At 38.8% G+C, this 19,815-nt stretch overlaps 1 protein-coding gene across 1 annotated transcript in view; it reads left to right on the forward strand.

The window, feature by feature from the left end:
* Positions 1-19,815, forward strand: part of fam20ca (FAM20C golgi associated secretory pathway kinase a) — a 74,195-nt gene that overhangs the window by 10,445 nt on the left and 43,935 nt on the right. The window lies entirely within an intron of this gene.

Below are 19,815 nucleotides of genomic sequence, written 5' to 3' on the forward strand. Positions count from 1 at the left end.
AAATTTACAAAATTGATATAATAAGCGAGTACTGCATGAATCCATTTTCCAAAACGTGTTTTTGTCTTTTGTTACTACGGTACACCTATACTAAGTTTATATTCGGACTATTTTAGACTGGTTCGGGTCGTACCACTGTGGAATATCCCAGTGCCTGCGTGACTCGCCATAGACATAGAGAAGTAGCTCCGGCTATAATGTTCTTCCGCAAGACCCATGCAGTTCTGTTTATTAACCGCTAGAGCGACAAAAGTTACTGACTGCAGCTTTAAAGTGATAATTCACACAAAAAAAGTTAATTCTGTCATCATTTACTCACCCTCATGTTGTTCCAAACCCATAAAGGCCTGTTCAGACTAAGGACAATAACTATATCTATATCTATAACGATAAAGATATCGTTTTAAAAATTGTTCTAAATAAAGAATAGCAGAGTCCACACCATAACATAATGATAATTTGAGAAATGATATAGTTGGAATCACTTTCAGAATTATTTTTTTTTTCCAGCTGATGAACCATAAATACATTGACAGCCACTCAGAATCCACCCTACTTGAAAGAGTTAGAGGATTTAAAGTGGCAGCGTGCACATATAATAAACAGAATAATATTTTGTGGACGCTAATGTAGTTATTGTTATAGTTATCTTTGGTCTGCATTGGAAATTTGTGTTCTGCATCAGCTAAATTACATAGTGGTGAGCCCAAGCGGCAACCTCCCCGTCTCTCTCTTGAAACCAACACAGAAGTGAGTTAAACTGCAATTCATTGACTGGCCGCTTGAGGCTGGCTGCAGAAGTGAGTCAAATCTGTATCTCCCCCATGTTAAAATGACCAACTTTACAGCAGAAAAAAACATGTTTACAGCCTGGATATCTATGTGGCTTTGGTCTATACAGCTAATTTTGCCCTTCATAACAACTGTGAGGGGGGTGAATTTTTTTATAACTCATCCGTTTAGTTGATTAATATTTAAAGTTATATAATTAAGGTATAATTAAGGGTGTGGCCACTTGAGTGACAGGTGGATTGCCACTGATGTCAATGCTAGCCGTTTGTCTGCTGTTACTAGCCGTCACGTCACCTCAGCAAATGTTAGCTGCTGAACTTGCCATCTCTGCAGTGTTTGTGCTTTTTTTCGGGATTATTTCATACAATTTAATACACCCATTACTTCGCCCACGGCTTAGGATTCCGTCGTTGTCGTCGAGTATCGTTCGAGAGAACAACCAGCTCTGTATTTCAGTTGTTTTCCTCTGTGAACATGCACTAATGGATGTCTGACAATTTCGTTGCTTTTTGGAGTTTTCAGATTTAAAAACGCCAATAAAGGCTTGTTCGTTCTGCTCTCACGGAACAGATAGATTATAATATGCTTATGTACCGTCAGGTGAAATCCTGCAGGTGTCTGCGCTTCTCCGTCCATGCAATAAATCCACATCCTTGAATGAGCGCGGATTTTCTAGCGCATTTACTTGAACTTCATAGGCAATATATCTATGGTTTACCCATTTGAGAGGCGGCCAAAATCAGAATATAAAATGGACTGAATAAGCTCTCTACGAACTTGACGAGCGATGCCGCGCTGACGGACCATAGACTTTAAAAAAAGAGTGACTGACATGTGCACATAAATCACTGTCACACACACATTCTCAGAATAATATTAAGTTACTGCATAATACATTTTCAACTAGCAGAATAGTACAGAATCACGATACACAGTCTCACTTGTATGTCTTTTAACTATTATAATATTTCGAAGGGCAAAAATAGGAACTTTTAATTGGCTTTACATCATCAACTGTCACTTTAGCACGAGGCCCTGTGCAGTCGCAGACTTGGTACTGTCAGTAGCATAACCTTATAGCATTACCCAGAGCCGTTAACAGCCTGAGCTAACTCGATCACGTCGAGCTAGGTGGGCGTGATTTCAGATAGCCAGGCTCCTCAGCCTCTTTGCCCATTTTCTGTTATCCGGGAGTGACGCGAGGCCAAGATGGCGACGGCCGGCTCCGCCCACTTTAGGCTTCAAAAATGCTCTTCAGAAACCAACGGGTGACGTCACGGACACTACGTCCATATTTTTTTACAGTCTATGGGTGTGCCACAGGATTCTATACTAGGGCCTATTTTATTTTAAGGTTCTGTTGATGTTTTTTAAAGCGTTGCATGGTATTGCCTCAAGATACTGTATATTGTTGACCTTTTGATACCTTATCGAAATACAAGAAATATGAGATCTTCTAGTCAGATTATTCTTCCTGCTCCTAAAACTAGATTAAAATCATTGGGTGATAGGGCGTTCTCTGTGGCTGCTCCACGCTTATGGAAAAGCTCTTCCAAAGCACATTAAATCTTCCCCATCTGTGGATACTTTTACGTCTAGTTTGAAGTCGGATCTTTTTAGTATGGCTTTTAGAACTGATTAGAGTTAACAGGTTTTAATTTTGTTTGTGTGACTTTATGTAATTGCTTATGTTGTATTAATTATGCTGGAAAGCACTATGGCCAATGGCAGTTGTTTTAATTGTGCTATAGAAATACAATTTGTATTGTATTGTATTGTTTCTTTATAGTTATCATTGTTGGTGTGAATGGGCCTTTGAATGAAGATAATTAAGATAATTATTTAAAATATGAGATTTCTGAGATTTCTGTCTCTCCATTGAAAGTCTAAAATATGATGCTTCACAACTTTCATAGATAGATCGTAAAAATAATCCATATGAATCAAACGGTTTAATCCTAGTTTTCTGAAGGGACACAGCCGCTTTATATGATGAACAGATTTAACTTAGGCTTTTATGCGCTTATAAACATTGATTGGGCGAAAATACAGAGAACATTGAAAGTCGGTAACGTGAAGCTCAAGCATGAGAACCAATGAGGTTCAATGAATGCCCTTATTAAGATATTGAACAAAGCGAAGATAAACTGAGTGTACAGCTATTTACCTAAAAATCCCCGATTGAAAAACTTTTTTTAAACCCACTAAAGATTGCATCTGAACTGAAGGATTATTAGTAACTCCTCAGTTGTGTTCGGCGTTTGTTGGCCGGCAGCATGAGCGTCCGTAAGATCTTTCCGGGTGGGTAATGATCAGTCTGGTTTTAATTAACATCGCCAGGCTTACGCATTAATTAAAAACTGCGAGACACTATCACACGCTCTCGGGGATATTTGCCAGAAGAAGCTGTAATAGCACATTACACATAAAACGGGGCGGATCGACGGAGTGTGTCTGCCATATTCCCTCTGTTGAAACAACACTGCCAGGGCTACCTGACTTATTCGTGATCAAATAATTACTATGTGATGGTTGATTGCTTCCACCCAGAGGAAAACCTTCCACCTTTTTTTTTCTTGTTATTGTTTTGTTTGATTATGCTGTGTCATTTGCCATCTGTGATTTCTTAGTCTTTCTTAGTGGGTACAGACACAAGCATTTGGTGGCTAAACACACACACACACACACACACACACACACACAGAGAGAGAGAGAGAGAGAGAGAGAGAGAGAGAGAGAGAGAGAGATATTACAGTAGCATCAGGAGAGGCACAATTCACACACCAGACAAGGTGGCTTATGCATGTTTGGATTAGTGCTCCCTGCTGAAAAAATCACTGGCTTAGGCCATGATGAATTACTGCTGGGATGTACAACATAATACTGTGCAATGTCTTAGATGATTTTAAGATGTTTATTATTGTCTACCAGTAGGACATGCCTGTTTACATTTCCAAACAGTCCTTTTGCCATTTATTCTAAAAATCCATTTATATTTTTGTATGCACAAGGAGCAGTGTTGTTTATATACTATTTAAATAATATTTGAAATAATTTTTATTTTAATATTTTCACTTTTCATTAGAATTTTAGTTTTAGTCATTGTGTTGTGCTTTTGTAAAAAAAAAAAAAAATTTATATTTAGCTTTTTTTATTTCAGTTGTATTTTATTTCAACTTATTTAAAAAAAATGTATTTATTTAACATTTTTCATTTTATCTTCTTTCAGCTTTATTTCAATTACCTATTTTTTGTTTAAGGATGCTTTCACACTTGGTCCGAACTATTGTTCGGCTACTCGTTTTATGGACTCAGGTACAGTTTGCGGGTGCGCACTTGAGTTAGGAAAACAGCGCTCAAATTATCCAAACGAACCGAACACATCAAGGGCCAGATTAACTAATATCTAACAAACCCTCTTTTGGCGTTAAAAAACTACTGTCAGGATTTACTAAAGATATTTTTACAAAAAAATATATTTAAAAAAAATATATATATTTTACTAAAAATTCGCGCTGAAAAGGCATGGACAGGGTTATTTTTGCGGCTTTCCTTATTGCATATGCATTTGTTGGAGTTTCCCTTTCAGACGCAAAAATTATGGGAGGACAGTTTTTAAATGAATCATGCGAGGTGATTTACTAAGTAAGTTTACTGGTATTTGCGCCATTATCTAACGACCAAACAAATCATGTCTTAAACCAGACGCTAATTTGCGCTGCTCTTGGTAGATTGCATTGGTCATTATGGAAATTATCCAGCTGCATCTGTGTTCTTTAATTTACGCGTGGTCAGTAGATTGGGTGCAGAACTTTCCACTCCCATCTGTGCTTTTTTCTGGAATTGCGCTCTCACGCTAATTTGCTGTTTAGTAAATCTGGCCCTCAGTTCAATGCCCTTGTCCGAACCAGAGTTCGATTGCTCTTTATGCGGACTCCGGTTCGGTTAATGGGTGCGCAGTCGAGTTCGGAAAACAGAGTTCACATCATCCAAAGGAACCAAACTCTGACGTCAATCGAACTGGATAATTTCCTGATATTTGGAAAGCACCAAAGTGCTAGTGTGGAAGAACCCTTAGTTTTAGGAAATGACAACAACTCTGACAAGGAGTCTGACAAAAGATTGTACGACTCACATAGAGCTCTGATCTCACCGGCATCGCGCCCATCTGAGATTACATGAAGAGATGGAAAAAAAACTCAGATTAAATCCATAAGAACTGTGACAATACCACCAAGAGACTCGCAAGTATACCAAGGACAAAATCTGTTTTAAACACAAAGGGTGATCAAACCACATTTTAATTAGAAGTCAAGTTCATTTTTAAATACAATCTACTTATAACTTTTATTAAAATCTAGTGAAGATGAATACGATCAGGGTTTAAAATCAAAGTGAATATTTATTAAACAAAACAAACTTAGGGAGTGACGGACAGTGACGAAACTGAGTGCTAGGCACAAACAACACCAGACAAATAACTGAATGAGCTGAAGGACTGAAATACACAGGGGCTGAATCCGAAATCGCCCCCTAAAACCTCAATCACGATTCCATATGTTAGTCCACTAATACAGTTCACTTGAAGGAGTGAATGAAAACGAGTGAGGAATTCGGAAAGCCGTTCAGCGTTCATCGGCTGTACATTACGGTGCAATGTGGGATAGAATGAGTGCACTTGATAATTTCCACAATGGTTTCGGACACCAGTACAAATGGCTGTCCATTCAAATAATGCCCTATTTGAGGGTATACGGGGCGATTTTTTTTACCATGGTAATAAATGAAGAGCAGGAAAATGGAACAAAGGGAACAGGTCACTGAAGAGAAACAATCTATGAAAATGTTGTTTTGCACATGTCCTAGTTTGGCGCTAATCTCGTTTGTGGACCAGTATATCCATTGGGTAAACTTGATGGTAAACATTAAATTGGTCATCCAGCATGGTTTTATTTAATAATTTAATGGAGGAAGGTTTAAATGTACATACTACACCTACCTACAGGTAGATGATACACATCTGCTAGGATAACAGTGGCAGGAAAAAAGGACCATTGTGTATTGTTTTCTGTTGAAATCCCAGCTTTCATCTAGTTCTCAAGAGAGATCATGAAAGGACACAATATTTTAGTGGAGCGTTTGGCAATGTATGTAATAAAAGCAGTAATTAAACATAATCTCCGACTAGACAGAGACAACAACTGAAAGACTAGACTGACTAATACAAACAGAGTTCTCTTTAGCTGTGTTTCACAATTTTGAGCAATTACACCTTGGAGGTGTTAAAACATTCATATTATGCAATGCATTTCTCAGTTTGTGCTATGAATAATCCTCGCTAAGCTTGAAGAATCATCTATTCATCATATCATTGACATGAACAGCCTTCCATATGGTCCCACTCAAACCATTGAACATCCAGAGCACATGGCCACCCTCACCACAGCAAGTATGCACTTTTTCATCCCGAATAAAGCTCTTTCCCAGGCTCTGCATCCATCTCCCACTACAAGAAGGCTATAGATATATCCAGCTCTAAAAGCTGGGAGTTTTTCCCAGAATCCTCATTGACGGCACGGGGCCACCCTTTCCCTCACCTGCCCCTCTGTGTAGCCGTACTGAGCATCAAAGCTTCTTTTGATGTGCTGCTGCTTTGAGCCGGATGCTAATCTATCTGCCGGCGCATGGAGGGGTAACTGCTCCGGTTCCCGCAGTCTTAGAAAGCCGTGTGTGTGTGTGTGTGTGTGTGTATGTGTGAGGAATTTATTGAACTTTAGTGATCTGACTAGGTGCAAATGCAGCAATAAATCATTGTGCAACCATTCGCTCTACCTTCTCCATGTCCAGTAAGAGAGCAGACCGGTGGGACATGCGCCACGGAAAAGCACTCGTCCCATCAGAATGAGGAAGGAGTAGCTGTGCAGGAAAGCCCTGCTCACTGAACGGTTTATTTATGCCACACCACAGCACTGAATACTGATGATGATCAAAGAACGAGGAAATCAAATCAAATCAGAGAAAGACAGAGAGACAGAAAAAGCCCCTGTGTAAGTTAAGGCAAGTTTATTTATATAGCACATTTCATACACTATGGCAATTCAAAGTGCTTTACATAGAAAGGAATACAAATAATCACAAAATTAAGCAAGGAAAATTAAAACAGTTATTCAAAATGCTCATTCAGTAAATGCACAGATAAACATGTGTTTTGAGTCTGGATTTGAATGTAACTACTGTAGGAGCACGTCTGATCTCCTCTGGAAGCTGGTTCCATCATAATAGCTAAAAGCAGACTCGCCATGCTTAGAGTGAACCCTTGGTATTTCTAGCTGATGTGATCCTAATGATCTGAGTGATCTGTTGGGTTTATATTCAGTGAGCATATCTGCAATATATTGAGGTCCTAGGCCATTGAGTGATTTATATACCAGTAATAATACTTTAAAATCAATCCTAAATGTAACTGGGAGCCAGTGTAAAGACCTGAGGACTGGTGTGATATGTTCATATTTTCTGGTTCTGCTCAGAATCCTGGCAGCAGCGTTCTGTATGAGCTGCAACTGTCTTATGGGGAAGGCCAGTGAGGAGTCCATTACAATAATCCACCCTGCTGGTGATGAAAGCATGCACAAGTTTCTCTAAGTCTTGTCTGGAAACAAAGCATCTAATTCTTGCAATATTTTTGAGATGATAGTATGCTGATTTAGTTATTGCTTTGACATGACTACTGAAGCTAAGGTCTGACTCCAGAATCACACAGAGATTCCTGACTTTATCTTTAGTTCACTTCATCAATGCATTGGCACAGGGAGTCAATGGGGCTGTAATTCCATATATTATACATTTAAGTTAAGTGAGACTTAAGTTAAGTGAGTGCTTATTACGGAAATAATGTACTTTAAGAAATGTACTGAAGTGCGAATTTGAAAGTAATGTTTTCTGACACTTAATTGCATGTTATTTACAATTAAATGAAAATGTATCATAGTTGAAATGTATAATATATGGAATTAGTAGTGCTGTTTTAATTTACATATTTATATTTCATTTCATAGACTTCTATTACCTTTTAAGTGTGTTTAAAGTGCACTGCCAAATACATTGGCAATCATTTACTGTATGGTAAACTAAAAATATACCTTAAAGGGTTAGTTCACCCAAAAATGTAATTACTCATTAATTACTCACCCTCATGTTGTAAGACTTTCGTTCATCTTTAGAACACAAGTGAAGATATTTTTAATGAAATCTGAGAGATATCTGTCCCTCCATTGACTGTCTACGCAACTACCACTTTCAAGCCCCAGAAAACTAGTAAAGACATCATTAAAGTAATCCATGAGACTCCAGTGATTTAACCTCAATTTTATGAAGCGACTCGAGTGCTTTGTTTACAAACAAAATTATGCATCACGATGCACGTGTGTTGTGCTGTACGCAAGTTTTGCTGTTGAACTTCCTATTCTTTTGTTTTCTGCCTGCTGTAACTATGAGTGAAATGTCACTTCATCATTGTGTATCAGACATTGCCACCTTGTGTAATAACTTGGTACTAACCCTGAACCTACCCCTAAACTTAACCTTAATCCATGTAGTTTCCCAGTACTTTCTTAGGTAAGTACACTGAAAGTATATGTATGTGCACGTACTGTAGAATAAAGTGCAACAAAGAAGTTCTAACTTTTAAAAATGAATGAGGAGGAGGACAGTGAATGTCCCGGGACACTAAAAACCCGAGGTATGCGTTTAAGGGTTAATATGAGTCCAAAAACAAGGTGCGTAGGCCAAAAATCCATTGTAGAAATAAGGGGAAAATTTATAAACAACACTATATATGAGTTAAAAATGGTTATTAATATTGCATCTAGTGGTGTTTATTATTTTATTCTCAGTTCTGCTGTACCCAGGGTTGTAATGTTTATTTTTTTCCTCATTTTGATTCCGAGGGAATATGTGAACTGATAAAACATGCCTTGAAGGTGAATGTAAGATTCTTTGGATAACAGCATTTGCCAAGTGCATAAATGCATATATGCAACAACTTTTTATTTTCATCTCCTATATTGGGATTCCAGCCTTGATTATCAGACCCACCCGTTATTCACTCCCTGACTTCAGGATCTTATCCTAACTTCTTAATTCAGAGGCCAATGATTGGTTAATAGGAATATTCCAGGACCATCAAGAGTGTTGCTTAAGGAAAATGTCCTACTTGGACAAACCATGTTATGAACCCTCAAACAGTTCTCTTTTACTCACAGGATGGAAGTTTGTTCTGTGAGCAGCTCTTTCAAGTGTGTGCCAGGCTAGATGTGTCTCAACAGGAGCAAAAACTCTCACACAGCAAAATAGCTTGTGGATCTTTAAGCTACGAGCCAAGTTTGAGGTTTCCACTCCTTTGATGTTAATGATTTTTTTCCTCGAATTGGTTCTGAAATTGCTGCTGTGCTTTGATATGAACTCTCACAGCAGCAACAACCAAAGACTTTTCAGCTACAGCTTTCGTGCATGCAACGCTGTAATGTAGAATATGTTCATGTCATGTAGAATATTACATGCATATCAGTCACGGAGATACAATCACATGATTCCTACTGTCACTGTGTGTGGCTTCTCTGTGGTACCAGCTTCCAGTAAGATCTGTTGTAGGCTATGCGCACACTTATTGTCTTGTATTGGTACGTATGAGGCCAGATTGGATATATCTTTACCTTATTGATGCATGTCAGGTAGATTTCTGAAATGGGAAATTATTTTGCTAAAGCACAATGCATGTCAAAACCTGCGCTGAGGACTTTCAGAGTAAGCAGGGTCTGTGTTGTTTTGGAATGCAGATGAAAAACCCAGTTGGAAAATCCAGGATTATTCCCAGCTTCAGATGCGTTTTGTCATGTAAATTGTAAAAAAAAAAAAAAAAAAAAATGGAGAGAGTTTTTTTTTATTGAAAGTGTGGGCAGGAATAAATAAAAAAGATGCATGATAAAACATGTTTTATGGTCAATGGATAAGCGTATTTAAAATAAATAAATAAAAACACTACATTTGCTGCATTACATTGAATCTCATATTGAAATATTCTGGTATAGTAAAAGAGGCTTAGAATATTTTAGGTTCAAATCCTGTTACAGCAGTTCACATGTCAAACTCCATGAAATATGACAACTGGGGTAATGTTTAGCGCACACTGTCTGAGCCCTCAGCCGTAGCAGGAAGTTAAGCTGAAGTGATGCATTTATGTGTGGAGAAGGGTTGGATTTTTACGAGTGGCAGACGTGGGACCTGCTGAAAGACACGATGTTTAGGGATTACAGAATGTCAAATCTGACTAAAAGAGATTGTTGATGATGCAACCAGATCTAGAAAACACAAAAAATCTAGTTAACCCTAATGAGAAAATTGCTAAATGTTTAAATTTAGGACTAAGGGGTCAAAGTTTTGCCGGTTAGCATGGTTACCATTAGCATTTTGCTCTATTGATGGCCTTTCAAAAGTATATACGCATATTTTGGGTTTCATTAAGATTAATGGTAACACTAACTGCTAAAACCTAATTATAGACCTCCTTTATGATGTGCTTTTTTGTTGTTTTTACACAACTTCTGTAAAAAGAAAGACAAATGTTATTATTAGATTCTTCTTGATTCAGTTTTGACAGTTTATTTTGGTTTGCCTTGCTTGACACAAGAACAACCCACCAAAGTTGTTGGTTAAACCCAAGCTATCCAGTCATGTCTGTATGATTTCCAAGTCCTCCAAGCAGAAATCATTTATGCTGGAGCCCCTGAGGAGGGTCAAAGAAACTTCCATTAACACATGCATTTCTGAAGCGATGCAGGCTGCTCGTAGCCAGCGAGCAGTGAATCAACATGTCAAAGCACATTGTATGCCTTATTCCTGACAGCTGTCTCGCACAGCTGCACGGCTTTCTGCACTGATCCAGGGTCTGTGCACAGAGGGAAGTCTGTTTCTCAGCTCAGATGAATGTGTGTGTGTGTGTGTGTGTGTGTGTGTGTGTGTGTGTGTGTGTGTGTGTGTGTGTGTGTGTGTGTGTGTGTGTGCGTGTGTGTGTGTGTGTGTGTGTGTGTGTGTGTGGTGAATTCCAAGTGTTGACATCTCAAGGCTAATAGTCCAATTGGATTTGAAGAACCTCCTTTGCAAAAAAAAAAAAATTACCATGGTAACTATAGTTACTAAATATGCAATAAATTTGGACATTATGCTTTGGTTTGAACAGATAAAAACAGACCCTGATAAAATGTCTACTATTTAATAAAATATCTGCAATATATATGTTGTTTTCCATTTTTAGATGCTTTTCCTTCTAGTGTAGTTACAAAATCTACCAGCAAGGGGCTAATGCTAACCAGCCCCACCTTGACCCCTTGGTTACCACAGATTTAAAGTTGTTTAAATAACTGTAGCTGTATCTGGTCCTACTCGACTGCTCTGTGCTGGATTTTAACCAGAATCAACCGGCATGGGAAGCTAAAGGATGCAGAATCTAGCGTCAGTTGCTAGTATGCCACCTGTTAGCAGAGGAGTGAGGTTTACCAGAGCAGCTCTATTACTCTCAGCCCTTGAACACTCACTCCCATCCGGGTCATGGCACCAATGAAACTGGTCCTATTCTCACAGAAATTAGTGGGATTAAAACCAGCATTAAACCTAAAATTAAAAAAGCATTAAAAAAAAGGTCGCAGCCTCTAGTGTCAGTCACTAGCACGCCTGCTTTCTCCTAAGTTTTTTTTTTTTTTTTCATTCTGTTACCTAATGGAGTTTTGGTTCCTTGCCACTGTCACCTTGGCTTTTGGCTTGCTTAGTTCGGGACATTTAATGACGTTATTTTCTTCTAGAAACTAACTTCGTTGCATTATTTTCTTGTTATCAATGCAAAGCTGCTTTGAAACAATCTGTATTGTAAAAAACTATATAAATAAAGGTGACGTGACTTGACTTGATTCTTGAGTCCAGGGGAGTGAGGTTTACCTGCACTTACTTACTATCTGGCCTCTGCTACACCTATCCCCCTAAACCTTCCTCCCATCAGGGTCATGGCACCAACGAAACTGGTCCTACTCTCACTGTAATGAGTGGGATTAAAACCAGCATCAAACCATCATGGGAGGGTAAAGGACTAAACCTGGAGCTTTCGTTACAAGCACGCTTGTTAATGACATGGGAGTGAGGTTTACCTGCACAGCTCTTACTATCTGGCCTCCCCTAAAGCTCACTCCCATCCAGGTCACGGCACCAAATAAACTGGTCCTATTCGCACTGTAACAAGTGAGATTTGAATCAGCATTAACTGACATGGGAGACTAAAGGATGCAGCCTCTATTATCAGTCACTAGCACGCCTCTTGAGTCCAGGGGAGTGAGGTTTACCTGCACAGCTCTTACTATCAGGCCTCCGTTACTCCCTAAAGCTCACTCCCACCGAGGTCACGGCACCAATGCAACTAGTCCTTCTGAGTGGGATTCATAACAGCATCAATCAGCGTGGGAGGCATATGCGGTAACAAGGACACAAAAAAATTCCACAGCTTCTAGCGTCAGTTTCTAGGGAAGTGGGGTGAGGTTTACTTGCACAGCTCTTCCTTGCTCGCCTCCGTTACAAAGTCACTATGGTATTTTGATTTACAGCAAATTGTGGTATACTCTATCACTGTTGCTGATTTGATTACATAAATTTGCATTACTTCATGAGTGGTTCATTGCCTCATGAAATACATTAGATACACAGTCCTATACTGTACCTTTGTCTTCTTGGTTTATGTATTTTGTTTCTTAAATGAATCATTAGTAGGCTGGTCCTTATCAAGTCCAATTTTTTTTTTTTTTTTTGCAAAATGTTAGTGTCTTAACCTCTTAAACTGTTCCTTTTAACTTCAAAATTAGAAATATGCAAAAATGTTGACAAAAAATGATATTTAGAGGTAGCTCAATCATGTGGAAGATTGGCTATGTTAAGCTGTGTGGCGTTATTGTGATATGCAAGTAATATTAAAAGTTGCTGCAAATGAACTACATTTTATTGAAATCAGAGCAACACTGACATGACAACAATGACAACAATCTAAAAAAAAAAGCACAAAGTTTTCAACAATCCCTCATTTCTGATGCTCAGCAGCCAGTGTTGACTTTTTGCAGTCCGGATAGATCCGTCGGTGATCTTCCACCGCATGAAGGAGAAACTGCAATTGTTCTTCAGAGTGTGTGAGAGAGCCATTGTATTCTTGAATCAGAGCCACTCCTCTCTCGGCGTGATCATTGACTACTTTCATTGCATGTATGGTTGCCTGTGCCTCCTGATAATCTGCTTGATTCGGCCAAAGTTCCGGGTCAATTTCAAGGAACGTAATGTAATTTTTTAAACCAAAAAATGTGCTCTAAACCCAAACAATAACCAAGGTGATCATCAATAGAAATATGTATTGATTCCACCAGGAAAGGTAAATCTGCTAAACCGGGTCATGGATGGATTAATTTGGATTTAGTTTCTACAATAAGTAAACTGAGATATGTATGTAAAATATGTATCTAAAATACATATTTAGGAATATATGGTGCATTAGATGCTTTTATGGAGATTTTTTTAGAATTTTACTAGCCAGGTATAATACCAATTCAAATGATCTGTTTTTACGAAAATCATCAAAATCTCAGAAAGTTTAAAGCTATTGAGCTACCAGTAATTATTATGTTACTGCCATAAAAATTGGCATGCTGTATTTTCTTATATAAAGGAACAATTTGAAGGGTTAAGAGCATGACAATTGGAGACTTTAAAAATAAGGACCACCCTAATCATTAGTGTTTTTTAATAAATCCCTGTGAAAATGAATAGGAATATAGTTACAGAACGAATGCCATTGTAAACGTGGGCAGTCACTGTTGCACACCACAGCTTAGTGACTCAGCTTAACAATGGCAAAGGGGAAATCTGATGCTAGCTCTGAATTCGTTGAGCACTAGCCTTTGTTCTTTCAGTTACACCTCATCTTCCTCCGGAAAAAAACATAGTACAATTTATCTCCCTGATAGTATGTTGTTGTGCACCAGGGAGCCATCCAACAGGAGCTGTGCTATCAAACACTGTGGCTTTTCTGGGCACATCGGGAATCGATTTGTTAGTTCTGACTTTTATGGTGCAAAACAAACTTGTTCAAAAACTTCTGGGGAATCACCTGGGATTGATGAAGGCTCATCTTTTCACTTGGAGCCAAAAACACAAAGGGAGGGGGTGGTGGATTATTTTCTGAATTCCTCCTGGCTGTTGTGGGATGGTATTACTTCCTAGTTATACTGGGGAACTATCAAGAGAAGAGTGTCTTCTGTGTGAGTGAAACTACCGTCCTCAGACGAGATGTCATTAACTTGGATATGGCTTGTTTGGATGTTTGAAACATGTTAGTCACATTTTATTTTGGTCAGATTCCCCCACCCCTCCCCCGTGAGTCATGCTTCACACGCCGCATGTAATGCTGGGAACCGCATCTGCAGTAAAGTTGAGTGGTTCCTGCTTCACAATCTCAGCATTGTGTTTTAGTTTCAGTTTGGGCTGCTCAGCGAACGTGACCCTCGGCCCACCCCCTCATCTCTCATTCCCCTCTTTGTGATTCCATCTGTAAGATGGCAGGCAGTCAAAACACGCTCAGATAACAGCCCTCTCCCTTTTTCTTTCTCTCTCTCATGAGCATACACTCACTGACTTTGTATGACTGTCCTCTCAGTTCCTCTTTTCCCCTAACCTCCTGTCTGCCTCACCCTGTCCTTGTCTACCTATCTCTCTCCATGTCCACTTGTCTCTCTCTCCTATCCTTTTGACCTGTCTTTCGTCTTCCCTCTCTACCTGTCTTAATTCCTCCCACCCTATACCTGTCTCGCTCCCTCGCTCGCTTCCTCCATGTCCCCAAACCTTCATATCTCTCCCTCCCTTTTGACTTCTCTCCCTTTCTACCTGTTGTGCTCACATACTTTCCCACTCTACATGTCTTTCTCTTTTTCTCTGATTCTCTACCTGCCTCTTTTTCCCTAATTCTTCCTGTCTGTTTCTTTTATCCTCCCTCTCTACATTTTTCTCACTCTACCCATCTCTTTTTCTTCCTGCCTCTCCAGATGTTTTTCTCACCCTCTCACACTGTATATATTGTATGTCCATCTCTCTACCTGTCTCTCTACTTGTCTTTCTTTCTCTATCTCCGCCTTTTTTTCTCTCTACCAGTCTCTCACCTTTCCACTCTACCTATCACTCTCAATTCTTTTTTACTTGTTTCTTTTTCTCTACCTGTCTCTCTCTTCCTTCCTCTGTACATGTCTGTCTTCCATTGCCATTCCTGTCTTTCTTCCTCTCTCCTTTCTTCCTCCTGTTCACGTCTCACTCCCTCTCGTTTTGTATCTCTCCTTCCCTCCCCCTCTGCTTCTCTACCCATCTCTCTCTACCTGTCTCTCTACTTATCTTTTTTCCTCTCTGTCTGTATCTCTTTCTCCACCTGTGGTTCTCTCTACTCTACCATCACTTTCTATATTCTTTTACCTGTCTTTCTCTCTCCTTTTAGACTGTCTCTCTCTTCCTTCTTCTCTACCTGTCTGTCTCTCACTACCTGTCCATCTCTCACTCCCAATTATTTTGTCTCTCTCCTTCCCTCTCTCCCTTCTCTACCTGTCTCTCTTTCTCTGTCTGTCTCTCTACCCGTCTCTCTTTCTGCTTTTTTTCTCTACCTGAGAAAAAAAACTTTAGCGATCTCTCTCTCTCTCCATTCTCTCTCTCCATTCTCTTCCTCTTCCTGCCTCTTTCTCTATTTCCAGTCAGTTCACTTCTACCTGTCTCTCTCTTCCTCCCTCTGTACCTTTCTCATTTCCTCTAAATACTGTATATCGTCTCCCACTACCTCTCGTCTTGTCTCTCTCCTTCCCTCTCTGCCTGTCTGTCTCTCACTACCTCTCTCTCGTCCTCCCATTCTACCTGTCTCTTTTTTTCTTTCTTTCTTTCAGGACTTTTTTTGTCTCATATCTTCACTGCTCTCTGCCCTCAGATCTGCTGAATTGTATGTGACAAAGGGAAATGTGTGTCAGAATTAATCAGTGGACTTGAGCAATAAAAACCTCAGCAATCTCACCCCTGCAGACAATGAGCTGAGTAACTACTGAAGCACAGAAACAGCAATGCGGACTTAAAGGACTTTTTAATCTCATCCTCAGTCATCAATATGCGCTTTAAACATGTTTCCAGAACATTATAAAGAGGATTTTGAAAAAGTTTCAAGCATATTTGTTATATCATTATAGCATCCAACCTGATCCATCCGTGATCTGCCCATCATAAATGATGTGTGAGAAAGCAGATGGTCCATTGTGTATTATAGCTGCATTAAGATTGATCTGTCCGTCCTCTTTCATTACAGCAGACGCCAGTCAAACTTGCAGTTCTAATCATCTTGTGCTACCAAAAAAATGATCAATTGAAATTCCCTTCCATCTTGCTTTTTCTTTCTGTGCCATTAAAAACAGGACGTGTTCTGGCTAAGGATTTTTGCCAACGTATCTTGTGTTTTCATCTCTGTTTGAGCAACACAGCCCATTTCACCTCGTCCACATAATTCTAAACTATTTCCAGAATGTCTATCTTTTTATATTTCCAGATATTCTATTTTATGAAAAGCAATGCCGTATATCTTTGTACCGCAGCTACTTACACTTGACTATTGTTCTAGTGTAAAGCCACAGAGTGTTTCTGTTGGCTTGAAGGAATGCTCTGGGTTTATCTAAATCGACATTATCTGCGGCATGCTGCTGATTACCACAGAAAACTATTTTGAACCGTCTCTCAGTGTGTACAAACAAAAAACATGTTGACAGAAATACACTTACATTGGAGTCTATGGGGAATTGTTGCGCATTTACCCGCATACTTCCACTGCAATACTGTAACCAAGAATGCATTCTTTGTTTGTTGGCATCTGCATAGCGCAGATGTTGATAAAGACGATAGCAACAGTTCACCCAAAAATCTGTCATACTTACTCTTCATGTTGTTCCAGACCTAAATGTATTTTTCTTTCTTTTCTTTCAAATGGAGATTAGAAAATAACCATAAATGCATCATAAGTAGTCATGACTGTACTGCTTTTTTGACTCTGCACCCTTAAAAATAAAGGTTCCAAAACTGTGTTTTTGCAATGATGCCATAGAAGAACCATTTTCGGTTCCCCAAAGAACCTTTCAGTGAACAGTTCTTAAAAGAAGCCTTTTTTTAATCTTAGTTTGAATAACCTTTTTCCACTATTAAGAACATTTTGTGGAATGGACAGGTTCTGTGGATGTTCGTGGAACCATCAATGCCAATAAAAAACCTCTATTTTTAAGAGTCTGCATTATTAGCAGCTTCAAGAAACTGAATGAGAAAAGAATGGAGCGTATAATAATGGCCCACACGAGCTGACAAATCGGTGATCTCACGGCTTTGAGTTTGAGATTATCTCCAGACAAGTTCATTAATCCTCTCATGTTAATGAAAAGAACAGATACAGCTTCCCTGACAGCATGTCAAGCCCCAGTAATCTGGGGTGTGCAGAAAATGTGCAATAACCTGCAGCCTTAGGATCGAGACTCTAAAGGAAAAGGATGGAGACAAAATAACAGTAACATATCTCACAGAACAGCTTTAAGATCAACTCAAGTTGAGGCACTTCACATTGTACCATACATGCTTTATTAAAATTTCAAACAGTAATTGTCCCCTAATTGTGTAATTTAATGTCTCGGATTATGCCGACCCTGTTTTTGCAATTAATTGTGCATAGGTGCTAAAAAATTTCACTTGTGTTTCCACTCATGCTAATGATACATTCGTTTAGATGTGTGGCTTCTTCAATTATGGTAAATGTTATGGATGAATGCATTTAAATTAACCAAGGAAAATTTAAGAGCACATTAGGGGGAGAAAAAATGATTCATTCCCGCACTTTGTGATCATTAAATCAGTGCCATGGTGGTAGATTTCACTTCTAATCACCTTTTACAAAAAGAAAAAGCACTTGAATATCTCTAACCGCTGTTGTACCTCCAATTAAAATGACAAAGTATGGCTTTAATAAATGTAGGGATACAGGGACTAAGAGTGATGTCTTAACAAAGAAGAGGTAAGAAGAGGTAAAGAGAGGCCAAGACTTCTCAAAGTTACACTAGTACTGGAATCTGCTCCAGCTACATCTTAATTATGTCTTTTTCTCAAGCATGAAGGAGTGTAGCAATCATTATCTCTACACAAACCCTTTCTTTTTGCTCATTCTTGCCAGGATGTAGTCAGATCTCAGATCATCAGGTCATGTATCACTTGGTCTAAGCTGAAGAATTGTAATCCTACAGCTTGGCTTTTTAACCCTGCTTCTGCAGAGCAGCAATTAGTGCTGGTTGATCAAGCAAAAATATATATATATATATATCACAATATGTATTTGTTCTGAAAGCAAACATTTTAGTTAGTTTTAATTAGACAAACCATTCAACCAAACACCCATTGCTGTCAATAAGATTCATATTAATTCAGAACAAAAACAGAATAATAATATCGAGTTCAAAATAATCATCTAACGCATGCTTTCCACAATTTTTTAATAAATTAAAACACTTTATTTGAATGTGTCCTTGTTAGTGCAATTATACATTTAAGTACTGAGAAATATTAGCTGCAGTTTTTCTGCACATTTAGCCATTGTTATTGTCATGAACTGTTCTGCTTGAAGGTATAGCTGAACTGCCATGGACAGAGATGTTTTTTTCTTTCTAACTCAGCTCAGGAACAAAATGATGTCTTATAATGGTGCTAAAGGCCCTCAGCCATCTTGCCTAAATGGCTTTATTTGAGAAGTGTTTCAGTCCTTGCACACAATTGCCGACAGGTTCTCCAAGCACACTATGCTTTTTCTTTGAACTAAAGGAGAAAGTCGTGCTGTAATCAAGCAAACACCATTGAGAGGCCTAAAAGTGTTACTTGAGTTTGGAGAGTGAAGGCTGAAAAGACCTTCCAGAGATTTTAATGTAGAGGTATAGCATTGATACCTGCAAGTGCCTGAAAGAACCTCCAGATTCAGTTATAGCAGTAAATGGGTCTCATATCCCAAAGAGAAAAACAAGCCTAGTGTTTTTTTTTTGTTTTTTTTATCCCTTTATCCTGGAAAGCCACCACTTTCCACCCTCATTCCAGCATGACCACAAACCACTAAATGTTGTTTATGTATTTGTTCTATTTATGTATTAGATACAGTTTTAGAAACCATACAAGATGATGGGTTCACTAACATTGTATCAGATGAATAATTTTATTTATTTTTTAAAGCAGGCCTCTTCAAGAGGTTCAAATCGAAGTTTTCATATACAGTATGCATATACAGTAGCTATATACTGTAGGGTTCACTATACATCATATTAAACAATTAACAATCGAAAAGAACGTGGCTGACAAGCTCTTTGAGGCTCTGAAATTGAGCACACACTTCTTGGATTCTGGAAGACAAAACACAAAAACATCTGCATTTAAAAAAAAACAACTTCATAACCATTCACTTGACAGCTAAATAAAAGAATCTAAATCAACAAGAATTCTATTATGAATCATGTGCCACCGGTAAATAACGTTTTAATGAGCATCAGGCTATTTTAATTAAGAGGGTCAGTTGTCCCAAGGGGGGGGCGGAGTGTATTCTTAGGTTGTTGTTGTTGAGGCCAAAATTGAAAGCTGTGAAAAGCGACACTGCTATTGTGGTCGTTTATGTGGCACATCCAGTTTGTTGTTTAAGTAGACACAGATAGAGAGTTGACAGAACATGCTCTCCATATCTCTCTCTCTCTCTCCCTCTTTCACTCCTTCTCTCTTTGTGTCGCCGTTTTTCTTCTTCGTTCTCACTAGATTTGTTGATCAGATCTTAGCGGCTGCCAGATTCTCACAGCTTTCGTCTAACGACTTTTAACTCCTGAAACTTAGTTCAAAACATAAAGCCTTTCCCAAAGCCTTCAGCACTGTGCA

The sequence above is a fragment of the Abramis brama genome (genome assembly GCF_963993115.1).
Source record: "Abramis brama genome assembly, chromosome: 1".
Lineage (NCBI taxonomy): Eukaryota > Metazoa > Chordata > Actinopteri > Cypriniformes > Leuciscidae > Abramis > Abramis brama.